Genomic DNA, 21,299 nt, shown 5'->3' with positions numbered 1-21,299 from the left:
TTCCAAATTGTTTATATCTTACATAAACCATATAAAGATTTATGGACATGTTCATTTATATAGCTATACAAATAAGTATGGAAAAGTAGATACTGAAATATCCACCATAGCTATTTTGGGGCTATATGATTGAATACAATTTTTTCTCCTTATTTTTCTTTTCTATACTTTACAATTTTTGAAATGAATTTAGCTTGTTGGTAATTTTTAAACTGCACAATAAATATTTTTCCTTCAGCTACTAGTTAACTATATGTTTTGCTTATGAATTTTTTCCAGGCAGCCAATACAAATGTATTTGGTAAAGCATAGGCATGAGAATAGTAAATGTAGCAGTTGGTCTTTATTTTGAATGTGACTTGATTGGAATGTACAACTGATTCCATAAATGCAATGACAAAGATAAATATTTTCAAAAATTAATATGTTTAGAGCCAAAGAGCATGGGCAATCACCATATATAGAGTAATGAAATGAGTTTTATTCCTAAACAATTAAATGATTCTGCATAAATGGTTTCAAAAAGCAAAAATTCTCTCCCTTGTTCAAAATTTGATATATGCTTATTAAATTAACCTTATTATCATGTTTAAACCCCCCTTAAGGTTTATACTTTTATTAAAGTAATACATGCCCATAGTTAAGAGAATTGATTTTCAAATAGCTTTAATTGGGACATGAAGTAAGACTTGCATTTTACATCACAACAGAGGATATGTGTGTGTGTTATAACTCAAATGAGTTTAAGAAAAAAATACCTTTAATGTGTGCAATTCACTTTGATGTTTTCATTTTAGATATTAAAAGAATAATTTACTACGCCAATAAATTTGATAACCTAATATAATGGATAAATTTCTTATAGAGTTTCTTATAAAATTTCTATGAATTTCTTATATAACTGATACAAGTAGAAAATCTAACAAGTTCTCTATCCAATTAATTTTTTTTTAATTTAGAAACTTCCAATATATTTAAGAAAGAGCCCACATAAAAAGTAGGATCATATGTAATGTAAACTACACACTGGAATGTATTAAAAGTTGTACATGGCAAAAGGGAACTTAAAATGATGAAGTAACAGTGAAATTTATATGTCTATATCTATATACCTTAGGTTCATTACACCACCAGCTGTATTTGCCTAGCCTGGGACTGTTGGGTAAGACAAGGGGAAAGAGGAAATTAAGATTAATTTGATATGTATAGTACAGTAGACACTATGGTATAAATTTTGAATTAGGAGGGCAAATGATTTCTATAAGGAAATATTTTCTTCCCTGTTTTTCTTGAGGCTTAAAATCCTAAAAATCTAATTCAGTTTAATATATGGGAAGGCAACATGGAATTTCAAAGATAAGTGATGAATTTGTGAGCACCTGCCACTCTTTTTTTCCCCCATCAGGCAAACACCCTAGTTTTATATTTTTTCTTTTTCAAGGTTTTATTAAATTCCAGTTAATATTAACATCCAGTGTAATTTTAGTTTCAGTTGTAGAATTTAGTGATTCATCACTTACATACAACAACTGGTACTCATCACAAGTGCCCTCCTTAATACACATTACCTATTTAACCCATCCTCCCCTCCTCTCCAGTAACCCTCAGCTTGTCCTGTATAGTTAAGAGTCTGTTTCCTAGTTTGCTTCTCTCTTTTCTTTCCCCTATGTTCATCTGTTTTGTTTCTTAAATTCCACATGTGAGTGAAATCATATGGTATTTGTCTTACTCTGACTGACTTATTTCACTTAGCATAATACTCTGTAGCTCCATCCACGTCATTGCAAATGGCAAGATTTCATTCTTTTTTTTGGCTGAGTAATATTTCATTGTATATTCATGTATATGTATGACCTCTTCTTTATCCACTCATCAGTTGATGGATGTTTGGGCTTTTTCCATAGTTTGGCTATGATGTTTTCTATTCATGTTGTAATAAATGCTGGTGGTGACCCATTACATTGATCTCTTAAATACATTACATGATTATAACCGACAGTTTCAAAACACACTGAATTAAAGAGTCATAACTTTAGATAATGCTTGAGTTCTTGATGTTTCAATTTTAGATGTTTCAAATTATCTATGATTTTCCATTTCAGAGAATGAACATTTAGCCCTCTGTTACCTACACCATCTTTTGGTCCACATCATACACTTACACATTTCAAGTTCTCCACCCCCAACCCACCCCCCACTGTTTCACCTTTCTCCTAATATTAGGAGAATATCCAACATTTACATAACTATAAGTATGTAAATGCTACTCATGGCTCAGCCATGAATACTCTGATCAATTTTCACTACCTGCACAGCTTTTTGTTTCCTGGAGTTAGTTATTGTCATTCTTCATTTCCTTAGTTTCTCATACGTTTACCTCATTTCTATTTTACAGATCTATATGGCTACTTTTATACCAATACCACACAGTCTTCATTACTGTAGTTTTATATTTTGTTTTGAAATTAGTTAGAGGCCTCCAACTTTGCCCCTCTTTTCCACAATGTTGTGACTATTCTGAGTCTCTTGCATTTCCTTATGAATTTTAGTATCAGTTTGTCAATTTCTGCAAAAAAAAAGGCAAATTAGATTTTGATATATATTGTGGAACCTATAGATAGAATTGGAGAGTGTTAACAATATTGAGTCATCCAGTTCATGAGCACAGGATGTTGTGTCATTTATTTAGATTTTTATTTTCACTCAATAATATTTTGTGGTTTTCAGTGTATAAGTCTTACACATCTTTTGTTAAATTTTTTCTAAGTATTTCATTCTTTTTGATGCTATTGTAAATGGGATTATTTTCCTAATTTCATTTTTGAGTTGTTCATTGCTAGTATATAAAAATACAATTATTTTTGTATATTGATCTTTTATCCTGCTACCTTGATAAACTGAACTGATTTAGAGTACCAATAGTTTTTTAGTGGATTCCTTAGGATTCGATAGACAAGATTATGTCATCTGCAAGTGGAGATAGTTTGAATTCTTCCTTTCCAATCGGGGTGTCCTTTATTCCATTTTCTTGCCTAGTTGCCCTGACTAGAACTTTCAGTACAATGTTATAGAAGTGGTGAGAACCAACATCCTTGTCTTATTCCTGATCTTAGGGGGAAAACTTTCAGTCTTTAAGACCATTAAGTATGGTGTTAGCTATGGTTATTTTATACACATTCTTTATCAGGTGAAGAAGTTCTTTTCAATTCCTACTTTGTTGAATGTTCTTATCATCAAGGGGTGTTGAATTTTGTCAAAAGCTTTTTCTGCATCTCTTGAGTTTGTCTTGACTTTTTGCATTTGCTAGAACCACCAGTTGAACAGAAGTTGTGAAAGTGGGCATTATTGTCTTGTTCCTGACCTTAAGGGATGTAGTCTCACCATTAAGTATGATGTTAGCTGTGAGTTCTTGGTAGATGCCCTTTATCTGATTGAGAAAGTTCCCTCCTATAGGAATAGTTTTGCTAAGCAAATAGGAAAGTTTGATAAGCACTTTTTATCATAAAAGTTCATTGGATCTTGTCAATGTCTTCGTGGCTATTGAGATGATCATGTAGTTTTGTCTTTTATTCCATTAACGTGGTGTATTATGTTGATTTTTATGTTCATCTAACCCTACATTCGTCAGATAAATATTACTTGATCAAGGTGTATAATCCTTTCTTTATGCTGCTGGATTTGGTATGCTAGTATTTTCTTGAGTATTTTTGTATCTTTAAATGTCGATATGTGGGGCGCCTGGGTGGCTCAGTCGGTTAAGCGGCCGACTTCGGCTCAGGTCATGATCTCGCGGTCCATGAGTTCGAGCCCCGCTTCGGGCTCTGTGCTGACAGCTCAGAGCCTGGAGCCTGCTTCGGATTCTGTGTCTCCCTCTCTCTGACCCTCCCCCGTTCATGCTCTGTCTCTCTCTGTCTCAAAAATAAATAAACGTTAAAAACAATTTTTTAAAAAAATGTTGATATGTAGCATTTTGATGATGATGATGATGATGATAATGATATCTCTGGTTGTCATTTCAAGGTAATATTGATATCAAAGAATGATTTTTGAGGACTTTCCACATCTTCTACTTTTTGGAATAGTTTGTAAAGAATTGATACTATTTCTCTTTTAAATGTTTGGAAATTTTCACTAGTTAAGCCATCTCAGCCTGGGATTTTTTTGTGGGAATTCTGTAAAATACTAATTTAGTTTGTTGTAGCTCTATTCAGGTTTTCTATTTCTTTTTGAGGCAGCATTGGCAGTTGTGTCTTCTGGGAATTTGTTTAATTCATCTAGATTACCTAATTTATTGGCATACAGTTGTTCATAGTATTCCTTTTAGTTCTGTAAGGTCAGTAATGATGCATTCTCTTTCACTCCTGGTTTTAGAAATTTGAGTCTTTTCTTTTTTCTTGGCCAGTTCAGCCATGTTTTTTCTTTCAACTTTCTTGCTCTTTGAAAAAGCCACTTTTGGCTTTGTCAGTTTTCTCTAGTGTTTTTTTTTTTAACTCTTTATTTCACTTATTTTCACTCCAATCTTTATTCTTTCCTTCTGCTTGCTTCATGCTTAGTTTGCTCTTTGTTCAGTTTCTTAAGGTTATCGATTTGAGATCCCTTCTGTTTTTATAATATGGGTATTCACAGCTATTTATTTCCCTCTGAACACTACCTTAGCTGCATCCCATAAATTTTGTATGTTGTTTTCTTTTTCTCAAGGTGTTTACTAATTTTCCTTGTGATTACTTCTTTAAGCTTCTTTAAAGTATGTTGTGCTTTCTTTTTCTCAAGGTTTTATTAATTTCCTTGTGATTACTTCTTTAAGGCACTGGTTATTCAGGAGTGCAGTATTTAACTTCCACACTTTTGTGAATTCCCCAAATTTCCTTCTGTTATTGATTGTAATTTCATTCCATTATGATTGGAGAATATACTTTGTATAATTTCAATCATTTTACATTTATTGAAGCTTGTTTTATGACCTAGCAAATGGTCTCTCTTGGAAAATGTTTCATGAGTGCTTGAGAAGAATGTTTATTCTGCTGCTATTGGTTGGTGCATTCTCTAGATGTCAATTAGGTCAATTTGACTGATAGTATTGTTCCAGTTTTCTGATTGCTGATTTTCTGTCTACTTGTAGTATCCCTTATTGAGAATAGGATATTGAAGTGTCCAACTATTATTGTTGGATTATTCATTTATCTATTCAATTTTGTCTGTTTTTTCCCCAGCACTTTGGGGATCTTTTGTTAGGTGCATATGTGTTTTTGGTTGTTACAGTTTCTTGATGAATCATCCCTTTTATCATTATAAAATGCTTTAACCTTTTAAATATTTCTCCAAGGTGTCACATTTACCTCCATCACACTACTACTCTAAAGCAGGTCTACATCATCTCTTGACCAAGTGATTTTCTAAAATGAAAAGTTGACCACATCATTCTCTTGCTTAAAATATTTCTCCTCAATAATTATTAGATAAACTCTGTTAGGTCCAAGAGAGGAAGTAATCTTCCCAAGATCAAATTAATATAGTGACAGAGCTAAGACTACATCCTAGGCTTCCAAACTCCCAGTTGAATACTCCCTTTACTGTATGTACCACTGAGCTGGGTACTTTGGATTGGCTCATTCAATCTTCATTTAATTATCCTTCTCATTTGAGAAGTTGGAAAGTCAAAAACTCCACTTTCTATACTCACTTGCAGCCATAGTTCTGTATGTAAAATAGGGTCTATCAATCAGAATCAACTCCTCAAGATTTGGAAGACAAATGTGGCATCTTCCAGTTACATTTTGCCCATTCCTGCTGGCAAGCAAATTGTGCAGACTTGCTGCACAAATAACATTTCGATGTTCATTCACCAGCACTGTTTGCCAATAATCAGTTATGGTGGTGACAGCAGATGGTTTTTCATTTTGGCTTTGGTATATTCTGGAGTTCATAGATGCAGTCATAGCCTCATAGATAATAGCAACTCTGGTGAGTCTGTTTTTTATTTTTGTTTTTGTTTGTTTTGAGAGGTACTGTGTAAATTCTGCCCTAGGTGGGGCCACCAGAACCATGATCCATTCTCCCAATTCTAATGGGGACCCCATTACCCTGGGCCTCAGGGTTCACACTATCTTAGACCGCAGCCTATAGACCCAGTGGCAACACTGTAATCCCTCTTCTGGGAGTACTTAAACCTTCAAGCCCACATTCTGGATTTCCTAAACACTGTCCTAAGGGCCTGTAGTCTGAGAATCTCTGATCCGAGCCCCTGGCTTTCCCAAGACCCCTAAGTCCAGTTCTGGGACTCTGGATCTCAGATTCAAGCACAGAGACACACTGAAGATGGCTTACACCAACTTGAAGCCCCCATCTAGAGAACCCATCAGACCAGGACCCCTACCTTTAATGTTGCATATGCATAGACTCAGTCCAGGGCCCCTCAAGCCAGAAGGGGATGTATTGAATTGGGAGGGGACTTCAAGCCCTCAAGAATGGCACCTTCAAGCCCCAGCCAGAGGACAGGTCCCCACCAGAAGGCCTCATATTATTCCTCAATGTCCAGCTGCCAGAAATGCATATTCTGTGGGGAGGGGATGGGCTCAGGGGCAAAGTGGCCACCTCACCCCTTTTCCCCCTCAGGAATCCTAAGTCTTAGTCATGTTCTCTGTTAGGTCATTTTTTGAAAGGTGGTGGCTTCAGGGGAGACAGGGGCCTGGGGTGGGGCCTGGGGAATGTGCTTGCAAGACTGAGATAGCAGTAGCAGTGGTGAGAGAACTCTGGTTGGTCAGTTCCATATTTTTCTAGGAGTTATTCCTTGGACTCCGCCTAGAACCTGTTCCTCTTTTCCTTCCAAATAGTTTGTAAACATGTGATTTTCTATATTAAATTCCTTCCTACATCTAAAATAAAGATGGGTTTTCTGCTCCTTGAAATGAATCCTGATTGATACAAACATCTCCCAAATTTATAATTATGACCTCCTTAAAAACATACACATCCTCTTAAGTGACACACTTTTGCTTTATAACCAGTAAGATTATGGGAATATTGCCCATACACAAGAGTGGGTGGATGGATTCTAGGCCCTAGTATAACTTATATTTGCCCCCTGCCTGGATTTTGTTGCAACCGATCATTCTCCAAGTAATTTATCAGGAGTCAATAAACAAATCAATCCTGTTACTTGGTCTCTTAGCCATCTTGTTCACATATTCAAACTAATTAACTTTTAGCAATGAAATTAAGGCCTTTATTAACATAAGTTTGTTACTGTACCATCTTGCCAGTCTCTGCTATCCTGTTCCCTCATTCCTCAAAATCACAAAGAACAGACGAGTTCTTGTGCCATCATGGAAAAATTATTCGACTCTGAGAAGACAAGGGTACTCATTTCCTCAGTTGTTTTACATACTTGTAATGACAGCTTTTGCAAAGTTAAGTCCAGTTCTATGTCAGATTTAGCTGATGTACAATTTGACAAGGCAAAGCTGTATTCGAGGGTTTAATAGAATATTCTTTTTGACTACCACTCCTCCCTGCACCCCAACCTCAATTCAGGGTATTCACAGGTTTCAGGAAACCCCCCCATGTGAGTCAAGATTCTTCAGAGAAGCAGAACCAACTGATATCTCTATCTATATCTGAATATATATGACCATACCAATATGATATATATATCTCCAACATGGTTATAATTATATATCTATAATTATAATTATGTATCTATATCTATCTGTGAAGTCCAAAATCTGGGAATAGATGGTGTTGCAGTTCAAGTCTACAGGCTATCTGTCGGCAGAATTCTCTCTTGCTTAGAAAAGGTTAGTCTTTTGTTCTAATTCAGCGCTTCAACTGAAGGATGAGGCCACCCCCAGTATGGGAGGCAATCTACTTTACTCAAAGTCCACGGATTTAAATGTTAATCTCATCCAAAAACACCATCACAGAAACATCCAGAATAATATTTGACCACGTATCTGGGCACCATGGCCCAGCCAAGTTGGCCCATAAAATTAACCATCACATCCTCTAAGAAAGGGTATAAGGTGAGGGAAAAGAGGGAAATAGAATGTTAGCCTAAAATGGGTAGATACAGTAGAGTTCTCCAAATTTCTCCTTTACTGCTCCCAAGAACCTGCGTATGAACAGGGAAGCTCAGACAAATAGGTAGGCCCAGGAATCTAAGTATTTTATAGGGTTCAAAATTGACAACTTGTGCCTCCTTTTTGAATTTCTCTTCAGATGGGACCATTGTAGATTAGAGAAGTTTTGTCAAAAGGAAGAGAAGTGGAAAGAGCAAGTAACTCCATCTGTAAGAATTATTAAGTGCTGACCTCAATTTTAACAATACTTAAAAAAATGAGGGCTGTCCATTTATTTAAAAAGATAAAGACAATTAGAAACATGGAAAAATAGTTAAAAGACACATTGTTACATGTATAAAAATAAGAATGGTGATGTTAAAACATTACATATTTAAACAAAAATTTAAAGAACACAAAGATACACTAATAGGGATGAGGTTTCTTTTTGGAGTAATGAAAAATTCTAAAATGGTGGTGACGGTTGTACAACTCTGTGAATACACTAAAATCCATTGCATTGTACACTTTAAGTTGGTGCATTGTATGACACGAAATTACATCTCAATAAAACTGCTATAGCAACAAAAAAGAACACAAAGAGCAACTAGGAGATTTGGAAGTGAAACAGTGTAACTAAGAATAGGAGAGGGATTGACGAAAGAAGGATGGGCTGAAGAAGGGATGGTGGTGGAAGCCGGTGGGAACAAGGGGAAGATAGGTGAAGAAAACGAATGGGATAGGGCCCTAGGGAAAACGTGAAAGCCAGAAGGCAGTAGTGGGTGGGGGTGGGGAGAAGAGGGCGTACTTAGCGCATGCGCCAGAAGTACACTGCGGCGATCCCGGAGAGGCAGTTCTTAACTGGCATCAGCGCTGCGGCCGGAGGCTCGGCTGGTTATCAGTTCCACCTTGGCTTGTTCAACCACCCTGGATCCGCGAACTCTGTGCAGCTGCTCCGTCCACCATATCTTGCGGCGGCGAGCGCTAAGAATTCATGCTAAGACACTCGATTCAGCCAAGAGGTAAAATAACGTCGTAGAAGAACACGGAGGAGGGAGGAGGGAATTCGGGCCGGGGAGACCCTTGATTTGTGTATTCTCGCGGTTCACGAGAGGAATAAGTGGGGGACAGCATGGGCCTCAGGCCTACAAAAGGATATTGAACATTTACTTTCCATTGGGAAAGGATACAGACTCCTTTCTTCTAATCAGGGTTGAGGCACAGGAGCGTTGTTATTTCCCATGACGTTCTCTGTTTAAATATTTTGGGAGTTCCTCTTACGTAGCCGAAGGTGTGTTTAAAGGGTGGGCCTTAGGACTAGGCTCATCCAATTATGAGAGGTTTGTTTGTTTGTTTGTTTTGGCCTTTGTTAAGGGTGGTGGGTCTTATTAAGGAATCTGAGGGCACGCCATCTCCTCCCTGGGGGCCGGTTCAGAGTCCATCTAGATTTGCTCTCTGCCGTCACCTGCAATGCCGTCTTTCCCATATTCCACTTCCCTAGTTTATCACACCTACCTCCATTAGGAAACGCTGGTAGTGGCCCTCCTTGAGCACTGGGGCACCAGTATGGCGAGAAACACATCCAGATAGCATCAGGCATGTACATATAAGAAACCAAGGAGGAAGGAGGGCAGGGAATAGGGGAGGACGGTCTTGGTGCGCATGTGTATTTGGGAGGTTGGGGGAGGCGCGGGATCGCGCACACATATTTGAGAAGACCTGATGTGAGGGGAAGGGGTCCCAGCTGGGGAGAGTGGGAGGTAAGCACGCGCAAGCTTGGGTGGAGGGGAGCATCGAATGCGTATTTAAGAGAGCGGAATTCCCAGTACACAGTTGGCAGCCGCGGTTGCAAGGGAAAGTGAAGGCGCGCATGCGTATTTGAGACGACATTGTGACGGTTGGCTTTAGGAGGGGAGAGGGGCGCATGCGTATTTCAGACGGAATGACGGGGAGGGGAGGCGCGCACTGTAGGTGTGGTTACGATTGCAAAATGGCGAGGGGGGAGGTAAGTTGTCTTTGCTAGGCCATTTTGGGCTGGGGGGCCCTGCAGAGAAGTACAGCTGCCTTTCTGGTTGGGTGAAAGGATCTGCCGAGTTGGAGTTGCCCTAGGCTGTGGCCAAATTTACCAGAAATTAACCTAGAATCTTAGCCCTTCAGTGGTCCACTGATAAATGTGGGTTTGAAAATGCCGAGGCGATGATGACTCTATGAAAGGTTTCGGCAGCTGGTGTGTGTAAGAAATGCGTAAAACGGGAGCCTTGGGGACAGGCCACATTCTGGCAATACACAGTTGGAGGGCTTTCTGTCAGACTTTGGGCCGCTGTACTTGGCACTCGACACATTCTCTCATCCCTTCAGATTTGCAGAACACGGTGATTGCAGTATTTTGAGAGTCTACTGTTACGTTGGTCGGAAGCCCTTGCTTTTCTCACTTGCAGAACATAGGGCTGAGGATTTGGCTGTTTCCAAGTGCTTGTTACACTTTAAACCCAGGATTTGGGCAAATGGAAATGGTGGTGTGAAGGTGACCTAGGTTCATACTGTTTCCTCGAAATTATTTTTTTCTGCAAAATTTTAGCCTAGGGGGAAGACTTTTTTAGGTAGCCCTACTGTCGTGGATCTCAAGAGGGCTGTCAACGAGGATCTATTGTAAATCACTAAAACTAACAGTTTAGCATTTAAATATGTAGCAGAAAGGGCACAGGATTCAAAATTGAAGAGACAGGTCTTTTCCAGTAATCCTAGTTGTGATCTCCTAGTGGTCCTTTTCCTTCTCTGGGCCTATTTCTCTATTTATAATAATAATTGTATTCAAACGTCTGTAGCACTTAAAACTATGTGTCAGGTACTGATCTACCTGCTTTCACACGTGCCTCAACTCATTTAGTACTTTCGACAATCTTATGAAATAGCAGTACCGTTATTCAGATTTTACAAATGAGAAATGTGGGGGACACAGATTAAGTAATTTGCCCAAGGCTTTACATCCATTTGAATGGCTGAAACTGGATTTTTGTCCAGGTTGTATGGGTCCATAATGTTGTGTTCTTAACTATTATGCTTTAATTCCCTAAAATGAGGGGGCAAATTTAAGGGACCCTTCTTTTATGATTTCAAAAAATTTTTTGTAACTTACCTGTGCTGTTTAAGAAAGGAGACCTGTTTGCTCTTGGCTACTTTTTACTCGGTGCATCCTACAGGGTTACATATGTAGAAGACAAAAAGTAAAAATTGTTGATTTGCAGCCTACCGGGGCGGCCATCCTTATCTACCCTTGTCTTCTATGCTTTTTGTTCTGCAGAGGGTTTAAAATGGCCGACTGCGGCAGGCTGGACACACCCATCTTGTTTTGCCTGATTGGAGATCTGGTCAAATGCTTTGAGAAAGCAGTCTTTTGCTGCGGTAGAGATTTTTTTCTTACCCGTTATTAATATTATGGTGTGTTAATACAAATGTCCAATAGTAAAGTCAGGTTATTGCCTTTTTTCCCCCTTATAATAGAAGACTGAAAATACATGCGTTTCTTTTATTATTGGTTAGGATAGATTCACTGAAGTGGAATTACTGTATCAATGCGTTTTTAACATTCAATATGTACTGATAAAGTTCATTCCGAAAAGGTCGTACCAAATTTTACTCATACAAGTATTAAGTGGTGTTTGTTTTTTAAAAAGATGTTATGGATAAAAACAAGTATTATTTTAATTTTGCATTTCTTTGGTTATTAGTGAGTTTGGACTCCTTCCTCCATATATTTCTTAGCAGTTTAATTTTCTTTCATGTGATGTTAGTTCATGTCTTACACTGATTCATCTGTTGGAGTTTTTAGTTTAGTGTTATTATTATCTGTTTGAAAGTGTTTTTCAAATAAAGGCTATTACTCAGATTTCTGCCTTGTTATATACTCCAGGTTATTGTTTACCTTTTAATTTTTGTTTTCAAATGTTTGGTTCGTAGAGATTTGAAAGCAAGTAGTAACTTTGTCTATCTTCTATTTTGTGATTTTTTTTCCATTAAGTTTGAATAGTTCCCTCAATCTAGAAATTTGGTAAATATTCATTGTAGCTTTGTCTGAGGATAACCATCAGGTATAGGGAAGAAGGATCTGTAATTTTACCACCCAGAGATAACCAGTGTTTATAAATGTGTTCACATCTTTTCATTCCCTGCATTTTTCTACAGTTGATCATGTATTTGTACTGTTTTATGTTCTGTTTTGTGTTTAACATTATAGCATGCATTTTTCCATGCTAAACATTGTTTGCAGTTGTCATGTAATGGTTTCATGATATATTGTTGTATGGAAATATTTTAGGATTTTCAGTAAAGTATTACAATGAATGTCTTTTCATTTTCATTTAGTTTTTATTGTTTATCTATTTTGAGTTATTTCTTTATAGAGTTCCAGAATTAGAATGGTTCATCAAAAAGTTTGAACATTATAGAGATTTGCTACAGTAACATTCCAAAAAAATATGTCATTTTTTTGTGCCCAGGTATTTAGAATATTTTTTTTGCTAACTTTATATGTAAAAGAACGGTATCTTTGTTTTATGATCCATTTCTCTGATTATTGGTGAGGCTGAATTCTCAAATGTTAATTATTAACTCTTCCCTTTGTGAACTATTCAATTTGGGTATGAATGTTAAATATTTGTAAGAGCTGTGTATTATGTGTTCTGTATAAGGATCTATTATCCTTGTCATTTATTGCAAAGGATACATGTGATTTGTTGCACATATACTCCTAGCATATGTTGCCTTTGAGTCTTAAAAAATGTTTGTGATTCCAAAGACAACTGCTTTGTGGAATACCTGTCAGATTCTTGGTAGCCATTTTGAGATAATGTTTCTTTGTCCTTTAAATAGATAGCTATTTCTTTTTATCTAAAGGAGAGCAGTCTTGAATGCTGCATAGCATTATTGCACCCTGGCTATGGATGTGGGAAGAAGACATGGCAACATTTTGTCCCTAATAAGAAACCAACTTATACAACACACAAAACAGTAGTACCCTCGCCCCCATCCATTCTGGGACTGATCTTATTTTGAATATTCACTAGTGATGTGGGAGACGGTATGGACATAGTGCAATGCCCACATATAGAGAGAACACTAAGCACTTTGAGGGTGTAAAATGCTGGTAGGAACAAACTGTAACACCTGAGAAGGCATTGTGAGTGTGGGCTGACCGTGGTAGAATAGAACAGTGTAGGCAAGAGCAATATAATGACTTCAGGGGAGACTAATGTGTTAAGCGTATAAAATAGTGGCCTCAGAGACATTGAATCCCAAGATAGGGATCCCAGTGTAAATGGCAACAGTTTATTGATGTCATCAGCTCAATTTGCTGGTGCAGACACAAAAGAGCCATTAAAAACATAGGCCCTATTAAGAACAGTATGGGTTGCAGAAAAATTCCATCCTGTCTTTGTATAAAACCATCTGAGCCAAGTGACTAGTAATCTCTTCACAAGAAGTCTGTTACTGTAACTCAGTTTTGAAAAGTGGTTGGGAAGAGTATATTACCTCATTTCATTTTTCTTATTTATTATGAGGTAGGTAATTTAGAGAATCTTTAATTATATTAAGTAAATCTTTCTAAATTATTATTCCCAATACATGAGCTATATACTATCTCATATATGTATTTAAAAACATTCTAATTTTTATATTTTCAGTTAATGGGGGGGGGGATTATAGGATTTAGAAGTGCCAAGTCATTTGTTACATATTGCTTTTTGCTATCCAGTTACACTGGGTTAATCTAGTTAGTCATAAGCTCCCATTTTTCAGCATTTTGTTAGTTGCAGATGTTAAACCAGGCTTAGGTATGGGGGTGGGGAGGTTGACAGATGTATAATAAGCAAAACAAAACAAGAACAGAGCCTGCATTGTAGAGGAGGTGGTGGAGAAGTTCCTTTCTAGAGGTCTATGCCTATCTTAAGCATAAGAATCCTATCATGCCAATATCTAGTTCCTGAACCCATCTCTGATTGGGAGTTAGGGAGAGCCTGGATATTTGAAATAGCCTAAAAGCATTTAACCTTTGATTTCCACAATTTGTTCCTCCCCTCTGTTGATGTTACAGCCAGCAGCAGCCTGGAGCAGCGCCCCTGGAAAGAAATTTTACATCGGCCATTATAATACAACCTGATAAGTGTTACAGCACTTACCAGGTTGTATTGTAATTGTCTGTGTATATGCCTGTCTCCTTTCCTATGTTATCAGTTAGACTGTGAGCTCCTTGAGGGCAGGGACAGAGTCTTCTCCAGAGCCCAGCCTGGCACATTAGTAGGCTTCAGTAAATGTTTATTGGATGAATAAATGAATGACTCATCAACAAACATTTATCGTGTGCCTGCTAAGGTGATCTCCACAGGCTCTGGACTGTCAACTGTTTATTCAAAATGCATGTGGTCAGAAACTTGGTGTTTCTTTCTGATTATGTATCTATCGTAAGAGTTTTTCTGAGATAATGCTATTTTTTTTTGTGTGTTTGGATTTCAGTCCTTGGTATTTACAGATGTTGCTACTGTTGTTGCTGCTGACAGCCTCTTCCTTGGTGGGACCTGGGTGATAGCTGCCAGATCATGAGCCTCATCCTCACTGCCCAGTGTTTGCTCAATGGTTCCTGTTTGTAGAATCATCCCCTTTTCACCCCTCCTCAGATCATCCTTCAAATGGTGTTCCTAGGTAGGGCTCCACATTCTAGATATAGGTAGAGAAATACAGCCCATGGACTGCCTGGTTTTGCAAATAAAGTTCTATTGGATCACGTGTTATTTGTTGATATTTGGTCTGTGGCCCTTTTGGCCTGCAAAGGCAGTGTTGAGTAGCTCCATCAAAGATCCAGTGGCCCATAAAGCCTACCCTTTACAGAAAATGATTGCCTACCTTACTTTGGATCATTACCTAACAGTGATGGTTTAATTTCCCTCTCCATTCACCAAAGATACTTCTGGTATCTCAGAAACTCATTTATTTACCTCATTCGTTACTGCTTATAACAAGTCTTTTTCCTGTTTTACAGATGGGCCAGCTAGAACGCATCAAACTAGATGCTTATAAGGCCTCCACCAGAGTCCTACAGTCAGTCAGTTATACCATGTACTTCAACATCAAGTTTTGAGCTTCATCTCTAGAAATTCCTTTTGTTATATCCTAACCTGAAGAATGTGGCCATATCATACCTTGGTGCCTTATGCCTTGACCCCCTCCTTCCTACACAGCTCTTTGCAATGAGAATATGGAAAATAACAAATTAATGTGAGATAAGGCAGACAGGTAGGCTGAGGCAAATGTTTACAGGGTCTGAATGCTAATGCACAAAGAAATGGGGTTTCTGAAATATTCACTTGCTTAGACTTAATACAGTTAAGGAGCCTGGACTTCCAAGAGCTTAGGACCTTCCCCTTTACCATCCCTAACCTCCCACACTGTTGTCTTGGTTACCTGCCTGTGGATATATTGTGATTCATTTCAGGTCATTTAAAAGTTGAGAGCTCCCAAGTCCAATTCAAGAAAGCTAGATCTAAAAAAAATAAAATGGAAAGAATATAGGATAGTTTCATTTCAGGAGTGAAATGGAGAGAAAGGCCTTACTTACAGCATTATTTTTCAAGCTGCTTGCTGGATTTTTCCCAGCATTCTGTTATGAAAAATTTTAAATATACATATAGAAAAGCTAAAGAGTTGTACATTGAAAGCCCATCTATCTACCAACTAGATGTTACAACTAACATCTTGCCATATTTGCTTTATTGCATATTCATCCATCTTTGTCAGATAGGTTTTATTTTTTTTTATTTTTTATTTTTTAATTTTTTTTTTAACGTTTATTTTTGAGACAGAGAGAGACAGAGCATGAATGGGGGAGGGTCAGAGAGAGGGAGACACAGAATCTGAAACAGGCTCCAGGCTCTGAGCTGTCAGCACCGAGCCCGGCGCGGGGCTCGAACTCACAGACAAGATCATGACCTGAGCCGAAGTCGGCCGCTTAACCAACTGAGCCACCCAGGCACCCCTGTCAGATAGGTTTTTAAAATGTTTGTGTTGTCATCCATTTTGATCTCATCTGTATCTGACCCGCATGGTACTGAAAAAATAGTTTCTTTGGATTCTTCTCTGTATTTCCCAAGTTGGGGAATACTACTGCAGCCTAAATATGTGGGCTGATCTGCCTGGCAGTGAGATTCCAGGGAGAGAAGCCATTTGCTTTCTGAAAGAAAATGGTTGCTGCTCACTGTTTAGTGAAAATGGTAGGAGAAGGAAGGATGGAAGTCCAGGTTCCAGTGTCAGTGAATCTTCTAATTGTATATTGTTCTACACTCCATTCACTTCACTGCCTTGCGGGGGTCGGGGGTAGGGGAGCAGGTGGTTTTCTGAGCAGCTTCTACTTGGTTCTTACCTTTTAGACTTGATGAAAGAAAAACAACGAAGTCACATCAAAATGCCACTGACGTGATTTAGCATTAGCACAATTCCTTGCAATTTTAGCAGATGGATTTTTAATTTGGAGTGCTGTCAAATAATATTCTTGTGGACCTTTTCTATTAGCAACAGCTGCAGAGTCCATTTAGGAATCACCATGAACTGAAATCTTAATTTATCCTCATTATGAACATGATAATGGTAAATGTTTCCAGTTTGTGTCTGTCTCCCTTCATTTAAGCTCAAGAGCAGAGACTGTATCTTACTCATCTTTGTAATTCTCTTAGTAATAAATGTTTGTATTCATAAGAAACTGTGTTATTGCATTTAATACCCATCACATGGGCAAATATTAAAAAATGTTACACTAGTGTTAGTGGGGTTACCCAGTTTCAGTATAATTCTTTGTAGGGGCAGTTTGGCAGTATATATTAGTGGGAAGAAGAAATATTGTCTGACTTTTGACCATGCAATTTCATTTCTAGGGCTATACCCCAAAATATTCTAAAAGAAATATTCTAAGGCTATTCTAAAAGATGTAGGTATGGGACTGTTCACAATGTTCATAGCAATAAAAAATGGAAAAATTGCCTGTTGATGAATAATTTGGGTAAATAAATTTTGATGTATTCATGCAATATTATAATATGGCATTAAAATAAAAACCTTAAATAAAAATAGTCTTACAGATGAATATTTTACTTGGAAAGGTGTATCAAGTGTATTAATTGAAAAAAAGGCTAGAGAGCAATAATACAGTTCTCATCTAATGTTTGTAAAATAAAAATTAATGTTTGTGTACAATAAGTAGTTGGAAGAACATACTCAGTGTTAAACTTGCTGGGATTCTATGATTTTTACTTTCTATCTTTAATACATTCCTGGAATTTTTTTCTCACAGTGTACATTTATGACTTTCAAAGTTAGACGAACACTGAAGCTATTTCCATTTTGAAATTTGTTGACCTAAACAGAAGCGGAATAAATTGGGTGGTAAGGGGGCCGGAAACTGGAGCAATTTCGTTTGGAAAAGAGCTAGATGGAGTGGGGGAAGGGAGTGGTGGAAAGAAAATCTCTGTCTTCAGAGAAAGTCCATAACTGCCAGCTACTCTTTTCTTGACTCCTTAGTGAAGGCATTTCATGCATCAGGGTTTACATTTACCATTTATTTCCCAATTCTGCCCTTTACACATTTCTTTCCCGTTCTTGTCCCTCTGGTCTGTATGTAACAAGCTAAAAATAATTACTAGTGGCAGCAGCTGCTTGTAGGTGTCCAGATCTTACTCTAGTAATATCTGCATTGATTTATCCAATAAAGAGATGGCTCAAACTCATCAAGACTCCTGCTCCCCTCCCCCAGGGCTTGGCCAGCATGAAATCTTCCCCATTTATGGTGGGAGAGCTTTCTGCCTGGCTCTCATGATTATTAGTAGATTATAAGACATTTTTGCTGGTGGGTAATGACACAGTTAAAAATGAGCCCTGAGAAACTGCCCCTTGGGTTTTTCTGGGGTTTGAGGGTTGTCTGCATCTCACTGGGTGACAGGAAACCTAGTTGCGTTAGCTTGTGCTACCAGCATCTGATGCTATTAATAACCTGGGGTGGGTTGTTTTTCATGCTAAGCAGCTAGGGACTGGGAAACTTAAAGGCAATAGGCTGCTTCCTTAGAGAGAAAGGACACTTGGGGATCTTAACTTATCCTGTGTGGGTCTTAGGTCTCAGAGCTCCATTCTTCCTAGTGGTTGAGTCTTGGAGATAGGGGAGTAGGCATTGGCCTACCTAGCTCCCTCCCTTTAATCATTTTGGTAACCCAGGCAGCTGATAAGGGGATAGTTATGTTCAATTCCTTTTCATGTACAGGTAAGGTGAGTCCTGGTGGAAGTTGGGATTGTAAATGATAGCCCAGAGCCCAGGGTTTTGTTACCTTTTCTCATTAGTGTGAACCAAATGCCATCCAATGACTAGCTAGATGGAGGTTTCATTCACTTTTAGGGAGCTCTTTTAGCCAGGAATACAGAATGGAGGGTCATATCTGCCAGACATAGAAGGACCCCTAAGAAATCAAGTTTACTCCCATTCAAAGGTAAGGATATTGAGGTCTAAAGAGGGTAAAGGCTTGGAGGCAGCTAGGAAGATTAAGCATCACACTTCATATCTGAGTTCTAACACTTGGATACATCTATTTGCTTGGTGCCTGTAAATGCAAGTTATCTCATTTAAAATGGATGCAAGAATTCTTATTAAATAATAATTGTAGATATTGGAACAGTCTTCCAGATAGAGAATATAATTGACGCTAATAGTTATGCTTACCAAGAGCAAAATCTGAGATCTATGGTGTGGGCTGGATGACTTGACTGAGGTGGTAAAAGTAAATTAAAGCTATATCTCAAAACTTGGCTATCCTGTGTTACATTTGTTTCTTCTTCCTTCCCTCTATCCTACAGGTGACACCAAATGTGATCAGAAGCCATGCCCCTGGTGAAGAGGTGTACTGAACCTGGCCTGGCCCAGTGAGGTTACTAGAGAATTGGGAAAGGCTTAAATAAGTATCCTGCACATGGTTATCAAATCATTGCAAAGTCTTGGTAAGTGGTTAGCGGCTTTAGTAGGCTAGCCCAGTTACTGGGAAGGGACAGGGAAGGTAGTCTTAATAGATATTAGGCAATTACTTGGTATTTTCCCCATCATGGTATGAATAAAAAGCATCTTAAAATATTCGGACTACACAGAAAGCAATGAGCCTAACCTTTCATTTTTTGTTTCTTTTTAAAATTTTTTTGAGAGAGAACATGAGCATGAGTTGGGGAGGGGCAGAGAGAGAGAGGGAGAGAGAATCCCAAGCAAGCTCAAAGTCCAGTGTGGGGCTCGAACTCACGAACCCTGAGATCATGACCTGAACCAAAATCAAGAGATGCTTAACTGACTGAGCCACCCAGGTGCCCCCAACCTTTCATTTTTTCATCCTCTCATTTTGTGTATCTTGCCCAAGATTATAGCTAGTTAGTGTAGGAAATGGATTTGAATTTAAGCCAGTACTGTGTCTTTTTACCCAGTGCTTCCTCTAGGTTCCATCTAAGTGTAAGGAGGCCATATGAGAGAGAACTGTCTTTATTTCTCACTGAAATTTTTTCTTAAGTTTATTTATTTATTTTGAGAGAGACAGAGACATCGCAAGTCGGGGAGAGGCAGAAAGAGGGGGAGAGAGAAGATCCCAAGCAGCCTGTATTCTACCAGCACAGAGCCCGACGCAGAGCTCAAACTCAAAACTGTAGGATCGTGACCTGAGCCAAAATCAAGAGTCGGACGTTTAACTGACTGAGCTACCTTGGGCGCCCCTCACATTGAAAGATTTTTATAATAGCCTCTGATACTGTTCTTTCCCAATGAAGGAAATTTTCATGGTGTAAATTTTTTTTATGCAGAAAATCATCTGGAATGCTTGTTAAAAATGCAGATTTCTGGGCAGCCAGAAACCTTGCACTAGTCAAGAGCAACACTAAGACCCACCTGTCATTTATATTGAGGCTTCCTGCCCGGTGGGTTCATCAGCAAGCCAGAATGAATCACCATTGCTGTGTGTGGATCCTTGTGAGGCAGCTGGGAAGTCTTGGTAAGCTGCCAGTGGTTTGGGTGGGGCTCCCCCATTGGTAGTAGAGAAGAGATGGTTGTGATGGACACTTCCCCCGCTTCCTTAAACAGACAGTTACTAAGTGCTTACTAGTTGCCAGAGACTATTCTAGATATTAACAAAGTTCTGCCATCATGGAACTTTCATTCTTATGAGAGTAGACAGAGGAACAAAGAACCAGGGAAAGCATAAAGTATCATACATGTTACATCAGAAGTTTTCCATTATGGTATGAAAATTGTGTTAAAAATGGGTGGGTTAGGCTAAGCAACACCTTGTGTATTTTCCCCACTTCCCATTCTTCCTTTTAATACCTGCCCCTGTCTTTCAGTGCAGTGGAGGCTGACCAAGCTGAGTATGAGAGGGTTATAGGTGATGAAAGCAATCTTTTTCCTTTTTGTTACCCTCACTAGGCTAAATTGTGAAGGATGTCTTTTGAAAAGTGTTCTAGAGAGTCTACTGATTTTCCCACATGAGTGAACGTGTAGCAGAAGAGAGGATCCTCTCAGTGATTAAGGTAAATAGGGGAGGAAAGGATGACTTTGCCCTAACTCCTATCAGGGAGGCTCTTAGAAATGTCATTTCTGGGTGCCAATACTTTTACTTTCTTTTTAAATTTTATTTATTTATTTATTTATTTATTTATTTATTTATTTATTTATTTACATTCAAGTTAGTTAACATACAGGGCAATTACGGTTTCAGGAGTAGAACCCAGTGATTCATCTCTTGCATATGACACCCAATGCTCATCCTGAAAAATGCCCTTCTTAATGTCCATCACCCATGTATAACCCACACCCCCCCCAACCACATCAAGCCTCAGTTTGTTCTCTGTATTTAAGAGTCTCTTATGGTTTGTCTCCCTCTCTGTTTTTATCTTATTTTTCCTTCTCTTCCCCTATGTTCATCTGTTCAGTTTCTGAAATTCCACATATGAGTAAAATTATATGATACGTCATTCTCTGACTTGTCTTGCTTAGCATAATACCCTCCACTTCTATCCATGTTTCTGCAAATGGCAAGATTTCATTCTTTTTCATCACCGAGTGATATTCCATTTTACATGTGTGTGTGTGTGTGTGTGTGTGTGTGTGTGTGTATATATATATATATATATATATATATATATCTCACATGCCTTTAAAGCCTGTAGTTTATTCTGTAATACATTTTTCTT

At 38.3% G+C, this 21,299-nt stretch overlaps 1 long non-coding RNA gene across 9 annotated transcripts in view; it reads left to right on the top strand.

The window, feature by feature from the left end:
- Nucleotides 1-8,909: 8,909 nt before the first annotated feature.
- LOC122235408 overlaps nt 8,910-21,299 on the top strand; it is a 61,034-nt gene continuing 48,644 nt past the window's right edge. For 7 of the 9 annotated variants that reach the window (XR_006213478.1, XR_006213476.1, XR_006213473.1 and 4 more), the window contains exons 1-4: nt 8,910-9,076; nt 18,936-19,076; nt 19,914-20,101; nt 20,533-20,636. This is a non-coding gene — a long non-coding RNA (uncharacterized LOC122235408). The remainder of the gene's footprint in view (nt 9,077-18,935; nt 19,077-19,913; nt 20,102-20,532; nt 20,637-21,299) is intronic. The other 2 variants (XR_006213477.1, XR_006213479.1) reach the window with 2 other exon arrangements.

Source organism: Panthera tigris, chromosome X, assembly GCF_018350195.1.
Source record: "Panthera tigris isolate Pti1 chromosome X, P.tigris_Pti1_mat1.1, whole genome shotgun sequence".
NCBI classification, from domain to species: domain Eukaryota; kingdom Metazoa; phylum Chordata; class Mammalia; order Carnivora; family Felidae; genus Panthera; species Panthera tigris.
The sequence above is the reverse complement of the archived record's forward strand: the minus strand, read 5'-3'. Positions and strand labels throughout refer to the sequence as shown.